This window comes from Tachypleus tridentatus, unplaced genomic scaffold, assembly GCF_004210375.1.
Source record: "Tachypleus tridentatus isolate NWPU-2018 unplaced genomic scaffold, ASM421037v1 Hic_cluster_2, whole genome shotgun sequence".
Lineage (NCBI taxonomy): Eukaryota > Metazoa > Arthropoda > Merostomata > Xiphosura > Limulidae > Tachypleus > Tachypleus tridentatus.
This window is the reverse complement of record NW_027467782.1, coordinates 34,485,118-34,496,166: the sequence shown is the minus strand read 5'-3', so window position 1 is coordinate 34,496,166 and position 11,049 is coordinate 34,485,118. Positions and strand designations below refer to the sequence as shown.

The 11,049-nt window shown below is 31.1% G+C and overlaps 1 protein-coding gene across 16 annotated transcripts in view; it reads left to right on the top strand.

Moving 5' to 3' along the window:
- Positions 1 to 723: 723 nt before the first annotated feature.
- Positions 724 to 11,049, top strand: part of LOC143243114 (serine/threonine-protein kinase atr-like) — a 68,938-nt gene continuing 58,612 nt past the window's right edge. For all 16 annotated transcript variants that reach the window (XM_076486895.1, XM_076486894.1, XM_076486889.1 and 13 more), the window contains exon 1: positions 724 to 873. The gene's annotated coding sequence lies outside the window, so the exon portion shown is untranslated. The remainder of the gene's footprint in view (positions 874 to 11,049) is intronic.

Here is an 11,049-nt window from a genome sequence, read left to right as displayed (position 1 = left end):
CAGAATACACTCTTTATGGCTAAACTCCCACTCAGACTGTCTAGATATATCTAAGTGACCAACTCAAAGTGCATTTTGAATGCATATTTGTTGTCTGAAAGAGGCCTCAGTTGCTATACACAATGGTTTTCATGGGATATTATGATGCAATAATTTGTGATAGTGTGAAAATCTTGGAAGGTTCTACTGACATGATTCAGCAATATACAACAAGTGCCAATTCACAACAATTTAATCAAAGTATGATACATGCACAGCTACATAACAAACCTGTGGTAAACCATCTCCACAAAAAAAATAAGTGAATTTAACACCAAAGATGTATTCAAACTGTTTAAATCTACCTGTTCATTGAGAGCATATGAAAATAAGTTCATACCATGAATGTGATGTTATGTAGAAGATCTTGTAACATAAATTTTCAATTAATTTTGATTTTTGCCATTGGTTATAATCATACACAACATTATAGCAAAGTTCTTGAGAAAAACTTAGTTTCTTTCCTGAGTTTTAAAGTATAATCATGGTATAAATAAACTTTTGTATCTCCATAAGAAAATAAATGCTTTAATTAGCAAAGATGTATTTCCAACATTCAAGTGCAATACATATTTTTTTATATGTTAGTAATGTAAATGTATTTGGAAGAAGTGAAGAGGCATGTCACTTAAAGATTATTCATGTCTCTAGGAAATATTCAAAATGCTTTTTGGATTGATGTGGTAAATTTTGTTCCACCATTGACTATCTCACATAGGAAAATGAGAAAATATTGGAACACCTGAAAATTGTAAGAACTCAGCAGATGGGACCTTTATCAGCAGCCTCCATGGAAAATGGTGCATACCAGCGTGGATGCAGTCACGTTCTCAGGTAATTATATTAAATCTCCATTTATATAAAAGTATAAATCACCATACATGTTATCATGTTCTTCAGTAATTTGTTATATCTACTTACAAGGGAATAGTTAATACCAGTGTGGATTCCACCATGGTTTCAAGTGATTGCAATTAATTTTATTTCTATTTACAAGATAAATTGTGTGTACCAGGGTAGATATAATGTTCTCAATGTAACTGTTTTTATCAAATTATAAGAAAAGTGATGCATTTCATGCTTACAGAATTAAGAAATAAGAGTTTAAATGAAAGTAACTAACAAAGGATTAATAATCATATTGACAAAAGTCTTAAAGTAATGGGGACAAAATAAACTGAAGAAGCAAAAAATATAAAAGTTCTGAGGTTACATGGAGAATGGTACATATCATTGTGGATATCTTTGAAGTAATTGTTTTAATGTCTAATTACATGGAGAATGGTACATATCATTGTGGATATCTTTGAAGTAATTGTTTTAATGTCTAATTACATGGAGAATGGTACATATCATTGTGGATATCTTTGAAGTAATTGTTTTAATGTCTAATTACATGGAGAATGGTACATATCATTGTGGATATCTTTGAAGTAATTGTTTTAATGTCTAATTACATGGAGAATGGTACATATCATTGTGGATATCTTTGAAGTAATTGTTTTAATGTCTAATTACATGGAGAATGGTACATATCATTGTGGATATCTTTGAAGTAATTGTTTTAATGTCTAATTACATGGAGAATGGTACATATCATTGTGGATATCTTTGAAGTAATTGTTTTAATGTCTAATTACATGGAGAATGGTACATATCATTGTGGATATCTTTGAAGTAATTGTTTTAATGTCTAATTACATGGAGAATGGTACATATCATTGTGGATATCTTTGAAGTAATTGTTTTAATGTCTAATTACATGGAGAATGGTACATATCATTGTGGATATCTTTGAAGTAATTGTTTTAATGTCTAATTACATGGAGAATGGTACATATCATTGTGGATATCTTTGAAGTAATTGTTTTAATGTCTAATTACATGGAGAATGGTACATATCATTGTGGATATCTTTGAAGTAATTGTTTTAATGTCTAATTACATGGAGAATGGTACATATCATTGTGGATATCTTTGAAGTAATTGTTTTAATGTCTAATTACATGGAGAATGGTACATATCATTGTGGATATCTTTGAAGTAATTGTTTTAATGTCTAATTACATGGATAATGGTACATATCATTGTGGATATCTTTGAAGTAATTGTTTTAATGTCTAATTACATGGAGAATGGTACATATCATTGTGGATATCTTTGAAGTAATTGTTTTAATGTCTAATTACATGGAGAATGGTACATATCATTGTGGATATCTTTGAAGTAATTGTTTTAATGTCTAATTACATGGAGAATGGTACATATCATTGTGGATATCTTTGAAGTAATTGTTTTAATGTCTAATTACATGGAGAATGGTACATATCATTGTGGATATCTTTGAAGTAATTGTTTTAATGTCTAATTACATGGAGAATGGTACATATTGTGGATATCTTGAAGTAATTGTTTTAATGTCTACTTACATGGAGAATTGTACAATATCATTGTGAATGTCTTTGAAGTAATTGTTTTAATGTCTAATTACATGGAGAATGGTACATATTATTGTGGATTGTGGATATCTTTGAAGTAATTGTTTTAATGTCTAATTACATGGAGAATGGTACATATCATTGTGGATATCTTTGAAGTAATTTTTTAATGTCTAATTACATGGAGAATGGTACATATTGTGGATATCTTGAAGTAATCGTTTTGGCGTCTAATTACATGGAGAATGGTACATATTGTGGATATCTTTGAAGTAATTGTTTTTATGTCTAACTACATGGAGAATGGTACATATCATTGTGTATATCCTTGAAGTAATTGTTTTAATGTCTAATTACATGGAGAATGGTACATATCATTGTGTATATCCTTGAAGTAATTCTTTTAATGTCTAATTACATGGAGAATGGTACATATTATTGTGGATTGTGGATATCTTTGAAGTAATTGTTTTAATGTCTAATTACATGGATAAAGGTACATATCATTGTGTATATCTTTTGAAGTCATTTTTTAATGTCTAATTACATGGAGAATGGCACATATCATTGTGGATATCTTTAAGGTAATTGTTTTAATGTATAATTACATAGATAATGGTACAATATCATTGTGGATATCTTTGAAGTAGTTTTTTAATATCTAATTACATGGAGAATGGCACATATCATTGTGGATATCTTTGAAGTAATTGTTTTAATGTCTAATTACATGGAGAATGGTACATATCATTGTGGATATCTTTGAAGTAATTGTTTTAATGTCTAATTACATGGAGAATGGTACATATCATTGTGGATATCTTTGAAGTAATTGTTTTAATGTCTAATTGCATGGATAATGGTACATATCATTGTGGATATCTTTGAAGTAATTGTTTTAATGTCTAATTACATGGAGAATGGTACATATCATTGTGGATATCTTTGAAGTAATTGTTTTAATGTCTAATTACATGGAGAATGGTACATATCATTGTGGATATCTTTGAAGTAATTGTTTTAATGTCTAATTACATGGAGAATGGTACATATCATTGTGGATATCTTTGAAGTAATTGTTTTAATGTCTAATTACATGGAGAATGGTACATATCATTGTGGATATCTTTGAAGTAATTGTTTTAATGTCTAATTACATGGAGAATGGTACATATCATTGTGGATATCTTTGAAGTAATTGTTTTAATGTCTAATTACATGGAGAATGGTACATATCATTGTGGATATCTTTGAAGTAATTGTTTTAATGTCTAATTACATGGAGAATGGTACATATCATTGTGGATATCTTTGAAGTAATTGTTTTAATGTCTAATTACATGGAGAATGGTACATATCATTGTGGATATCTTTGAAGTAATTGTTTTAATGTCTAATTACATGGAGAATGGTACATATCATTGTGGATATCTTTGAAGTAATTGTTTTAATGTCTAATTACATGGAGAATGGTACATATCATTGTGGATATCTTTGAAGTAATTGTTTTAATGTCTAATTACATGGAGAATGGTACATATCATTGTGGATATCTTTGAAGTAATTGTTTTAATGTCTAATTACATGGAGAATGGTACATATCATTGTGGATATCTTTGAAGTAATTGTTTTAATGTCTAATTACATGGAGAATGGTACATATCATTGTGGATATCTTTGAAGTAATTGTTTTAATGTCTAATTACATGGAGAATGGTACATATCATTGTGGATATCTTTGAAGTAATTGTTTTAATGTCTAATTACATGGAGAATGGTACATATCATTGTGGATATCTTTGAAGTAATTGTTTTAATGTCTAATTACATGGAGAATGGTACATATCATTGTGGATATCTTTGAAGTAATTGTTTTAATGTCTAATTACATGGAGAATGGTACATATCATTGTGGATATCTTTGAAGTAATTGTTTTAATGTCTAATTACATGGAGAATGGTACATATCATTGTGGATATCTTTGAAGTAATTGTTTTAATGTCTAATTACATGGAGAATGGTACATATCATTGTGGATATCTTTGAAGTAATTGTTTTAATGTCTAATTACATGGAGAATGGTACATATCATTGTGGATATCTTTGAAGTAATTGTTTTAATGTCTAATTACATGGAGAATGGTACATATCATTGTGGATATCTTTGAAGTAATTGTTTTAATGTCTAATTACATGGAGAATGGTACATATCATTGTGGATATCTTTGAAGTAATTGTTTTAATGTCTAATTACATGGAGAATGGTACATATCATTGTGGATATCTTTGAAGTAATTGTTTTAATGTCTAATTACATGGAGAATGGTACATATCATTGTGGATATCTTTGAAGTAATTGTTTTAATGTCTAATTACATGGAGAATGGTACATATCATTGTGGATATCTTTGAAGTAATTGTTTTAATGTCTAATTACATGGAGAATGGTACATATCATTGTGGATATCTTTGAAGTAATTGTTTTAATGTCTAATTACATGGAGAATGGTACATATCATTGTGGATATCTTTGAAGTAATTGTTTTAATGTCTAATTACATGGAGAATGGTACATATCATTGTGGATATCTTTGAAGTAATTGTTTTAATGTCTAATTACATGGAGAATGGTACATATCATTGTGGATATCTTTGAAGTAATTGTTTTAATGTCTAATTACATGGAGAATGGTACATATCATTGTGGATATCTTTGAAGTAATTGTTTTAATGTCTAATTACATGGAGAATGGTACATATCATTGTGGATATCTTTGAAGTAATTGTTTTAATGTCTAATTACATGGAGAATGGTACATATCATTGTGGATATCTTTGAAGTAATTGTTTTAATGTCTAATTACATGGAGAATGGTACATATCATTGTGGATATCTTTGAAGTAATTGTTTTAATGTCTAATTACATGGAGAATGGTACATATCATTGTGGATATCTTTGAAGTAATTGTTTTAATGTCTAATTACATGGAGAATGGTACATATCATTGTGGATATCTTTGAAGTAATTGTTTTAATGTCTAATTACATGGAGAATGGTACATATCATTGTGGATATCTTTGAAGTAATTGTTTTAATGTCTAATTACATGGAGAATGGTACATATCATTGTGGATATCTTTGAAGTAATTGTTTTAATGTCTAATTACATGGAGAATGGTACATATCATTGTGGATATCTTTGAAGTAATTGTTTTAATGTCTAATTACATGGAGAATGGTACATATCATTGTGGATATCTTTGAAGTAATTGTTTTAATGTCTAATTACATGGAGAATGGTACATATCATTGTGGATATCTTTGAAGTAATTGTTTTAATGTCTAATTACATGGAGAATGGTACATATCATTGTGGATATCTTTGAAGTAATTGTTTTAATGTCTAATTACATGGAGAATGGTACATATCATTGTGGATATCTTTGAAGTAATTGTTTTAATGTCTAATTACATGGAGAATGGTACATATCATTGTGGATATCTTTGAAGTAATTGTTTTAATGTCTAATTACATGGAGAATGGTACATATCATTGTGGATATCTTTGAAGTAATTGTTTTAATGTCTAATTACATGGAGAATGGTACATATCATTGTGGATATCTTTGAAGTAATTGTTTTAATGTCTAATTACATGGAGAATGGTACATATCATTGTGGATATCTTTGAAGTAATTGTTTTAATGTCTAATTACATGGAGAATGGTACATATCATTGTGGATATCTTTGAAGTAATTGTTTTAATGTCTAATTACATGGAGAATGGTACATATCATTGTGGATATCTTTGAAGTAATTGTTTTAATGTCTAATTACATGGAGAATGGTACATATCATTGTGGATATCTTTGAAGTAATTGTTTTAATGTCTAATTACATGGAGAATGGTACATATCATTGTGGATATCTTTGAAGTAATTGTTTTAATGTCTAATTACATGGAGAATGGTACATATCATTGTGGATATCTTTGAAGTAATTGTTTTAATGTCTAATTACATGGAGAATGGTACATATCATTGTGGATATCTTTGAAGTAATTGTTTTAATGTCTAATTACATGGAGAATGGTACATATCATTGTGGATATCTTTGAAGTAATTGTTTTAATGTCTAATTACATGGAGAATGGTACATATCATTGTGGATATCTTTGAAGTAATTGTTTTAATGTCTAATTACATGGAGAATGGTACATATCATTGTGGATATCTTTGAAGTAATTGTTTTAATGTCTAATTACATGGAGAATGGTACATATCATTGTGGATATCTTTGAAGTAATTGTTTTAATGTCTAATTACATGGAGAATGGTACATATCATTGTGGATATCTTTGAAGTAATTGTTTTAATGTCTAATTACATGGAGAATGGTACATATCATTGTGGATATCTTTGAAGTAATTGTTTTAATGTCTAATTACATGGAGAATGGTACATATCATTGTGGATATCTTTGAAGTAATTGTTTTAATGTCTAATTACATGGAGAATGGTACATATCATTGTGGATATCTTTGAAGTAATTGTTTTAATGTCTAATTACATGGAGAATGGTACATATCATTGTGGATATCTTTGAAGTAATTGTTTTAATGTCTAATTACATGGAGAATGGTACATATCATTGTGGATATCTTTGAAGTAATTGTTTTAATGTCTAATTACATGGAGAATGGTACATATCATTGTGGATATCTTTGAAGTAATTGTTTTAATGTCTAATTACATGGAGAATGGTACATATCATTGTGGATATCTTTGAAGTAATTGTTTTAATGTCTAATTACATGGAGAATGGTACATATCATTGTGGATATCTTTGAAGTAATTGTTTTAATGTCTAATTACATGGAGAATGGTACATATCATTGTGGATATCTTTGAAGTAATTGTTTTAATGTCTAATTACATGGAGAATGGTACATATCATTGTGGATATCTTTGAAGTAATTGTTTTAATGTCTAATTACATGGAGAATGGTACATATCATTGTGGATATCTTTGATGTAATTGTTTTAATGTCTAATTGCATGGATAATGGTACATATCATTGTGGATATCTTTGAAGTAATTGTTTTAATGTCTAATTACATGGATAATGGTACATATTATTGTGGATATTTTGAAGTAATTGTTTTAATGTCTAATTACATGGAGAATGGTACATATCATTGTGGATATCTTTGAAGTAATTGTTTTAGTGTCTAATTACATAGAGAATGGTACATATCATTGTGGATATCTTTAAGTAATTTTTTATGCAAAAACATCTCCTTTGGGTTGAGAAAATATTTTACATGGAAGAGAACAACGTTTCGACCTTCTTCGGTCATCATCAGGTTCACCATATATAATTACATCTTTGAAGTAATTGTTTTAATGTCTAATTACATGGAGAATGGAACATATCACTGGATATTTTTGAAGTAATTGTTTTAATGTCTAATTACATGGAGAATGGTACATATTGTGGATATCTTGAAGTAATCATTTTAGTGTCTAATTACATGGAGAATGGTACATATCATTGTGGATATCTTTGAAGTAATTGTTTTAATGTCTAATTACATGGAGAATGGTACATATCATTGTGGATATCTTTGAAGTAATTGTTTTAATGTCTAATTACATGGAGAATGGTACATATCATTGTGGATATCTTTGAAGTAATTGTTTTAATGTCTAATTACATGGAGAATGGTACATATCATTGTGGATATCTTTGAAGTAATTGTTTTAATGTCTAATTACATGGAGAATGGTACATATCATTGTGGATATCTTTGAAGTAATTGTTTTAATGTCTAATTACATGGAGAATGGTACATATCATTGTGGATATTTTTGAAGTAATTGTTTTAATGTCTAATTACATGGAGAATGGTACATATCATTGTGGATATCTTTGAAGTAATTGTTTTAATGTCTAATTACATGGAGAATGGTACATATCATTGTGGATATCTTTGAAGTAATTGTTTTAATGTCTAATTACATGGAGAAAGGCACATATCATTGTGGATATCTTTCAAGTTATTGTTTTAGTGTTTGATTGCATGGAGAATGGTACATATCATTGTGGATATCTTTGAAGTAATTGTTTTAATGTCTAATTACAAGGAGAAAGGCACATCATTGTGGATATCTTTGAAGTAATTGTTTTAATGTGTAATTACAAGGAGAAAGGCACATATCATTGTGGATATCTTGAAGTAATTGTTTTCATGTGTAGTTACATGATGAATAATATTTACCATTGTGGATTTCTTCAGGTAGTTGTTCCCCTCATTCTGGATTCCTGTGATTTGTGAGGGGACCTCCCAGGGGAGGTTCTGTTCTTTTAGTTTACCTCTTTTGGGATCTAAAGATCCACCAACATGTGTGTTGTGCATGGTGACCCATGAAGAGGCGGAGAAGATCCTGATGGTTGAGGGGTCCAACCTTAACATACCACTGTGGCCTTGAATTCCTGTAGATGGGCAATCCCTGGGTTGCTCCCCTTGGGTCAGTTGGCTGGTTTACTTGGCCTAGGGTTAACCAAGTACCAGTGTTGGATGTTCTCAGCAGGTGTTGTGGACATTGTACCTGATGCTGGTGTTTGGGTATAGTGCTCATGAAACCCTGGTGTTGCTGCAGTGTTCTTGTTTGGCATTGTAATGCATCCACTCATAGGGCTTTATGGTGGGTGGGGACAGTGGACACCGAAAAATTCTTTTTTTATTATGGACCATCCAAATAAAAAGTTAACCAAAATAGTGAAAAACAGTTTATGAGTAAACAATCACATTTTGAAGATTCTGAGCAGCAATCTTTAACATTTGTAACTTCTGTACCTTATTTTATTATACTACATTTTCTTTCAGACAAACCTTTAGGGCAAATGTCTCCCTTTTTCATTCAGAAGGGACCAGAAGGTCTCACTGGCTCTCCAAAGTTGGTCAGAAGGATTCGCTCTTGTGACATATTGGTAGAAATATCCACATCTCGAGCACAGTGAATTCCTCTTACATTCCAAGGCAATATACCTATTGAGGTTATGCCTCATTCAACTTTGAATTCGTAACAAGAAGTTATTGTTGATAGGAGTTGAAGAACATCCTGAGTCAGAGATTCCCACTGGTTTCTCCCACCACAAGGAGTTTCTTCAGTAAGGTGTATCTCCACTCCCAAAGATGGAATTTTGATGCCGATCAATGTCCTCATTTTAACATTTACATCACAGCATCCACCTGCTACCAACAAGGCAGGTTATTTTAACTGCAAGGTACGGCCATACATTCCAAACCCTCTCGGATAGTTCCAGTGTCAGCCATTTGATCACTCGGAGACATCATGTCTTGGTTCCTTTACATGTGCTCGTTGCAGTGGCAAGGATTATGGTGTCTATGAGTATGAAACAGACCCTTGTTGCATCACTTGCAATGGCTCTCACCCATCTTACTTTTATTCTTGCCCTAAATGGTTGGAAGGAATAAAAAGGTACAGTGTTTAAAGACGATTCAAAATATTACTTGCCCTGAGGCTTGAAAATTGCTATCTACCACTTTATGTTGGACTTATGCTGATGCACTTCATTCCACTACTACAGTGGGAGTACAGACAGATCTCTCTGTACCTCCAAAAGAATCATTCTCAAAACAAACAGAAAGTCTTCTGACATCCATGGTTAAAAAAGTTAATGAATCAATGTCAACACCCATCTTTGTCTCTAACATTAATTTCAGCAAACCCCAATATCTGCTTCCTTTGGTTTTGGTTACACTTTCTTCTCCTTTCCCAAGGTGCAAAATGATCATTTGTTTGCACCCTAAGTCACTGGAATCCTCTTCTAACAACAAAGACTTGCCCAATCAACCCAGGGTAGGATCCATTGAGGTTGGTAAACCTCCCTCGAATAAAGACAATAAAGAAATAAAACATGGCCTGCATCCAATTTGCCTACACGTAAATAAAAGTAGCCACCTTGATACAATGGAACTGTTGAAGTTTACATTCTAATCTGGGTGACATCAAAACACTTATTTCTTTCTACCATCCTGTATGTCTTTCCTTGCAGGAAATCTTTCTGAAACTTGCTGATACAATCACCTTTCAGCAGTTTTCTTTGTACAGAAATGACAGGCTGTGTGATGGACAAGTGCATGGAGGGGTAGCACTGTTGGTTGATCAGCATGTGCTTACCCTGTCTTTGTTACTCAACACACCCTTGGAGGCTGTAGCCATTTGTGTTTCTTTGTGTCGTACCATCACTGTTTGTTCTCTCTACCTGTTGCCTAGAGAGACCTATGATCAATCAGACCTTGATGCTCTCATTAAACAGTTGCCATCTCCATTTTAATGCTGGGGGCTTTAATGGAAATCGTCCCCTCTGAGGAAGTGCTGATATTGATGAGAGGGTCACTCCGTAGAGTGTATGCTCTCTGATCACAACTTTTCTCTCTTCAATAGTGGTTCTTATACTTATTTTCATGCATCTAGTCAGTTCTTTACTGCTTTTGATCTCTCCATTTACTCCCCTTCACTATTCTCCCACTTTTCGTG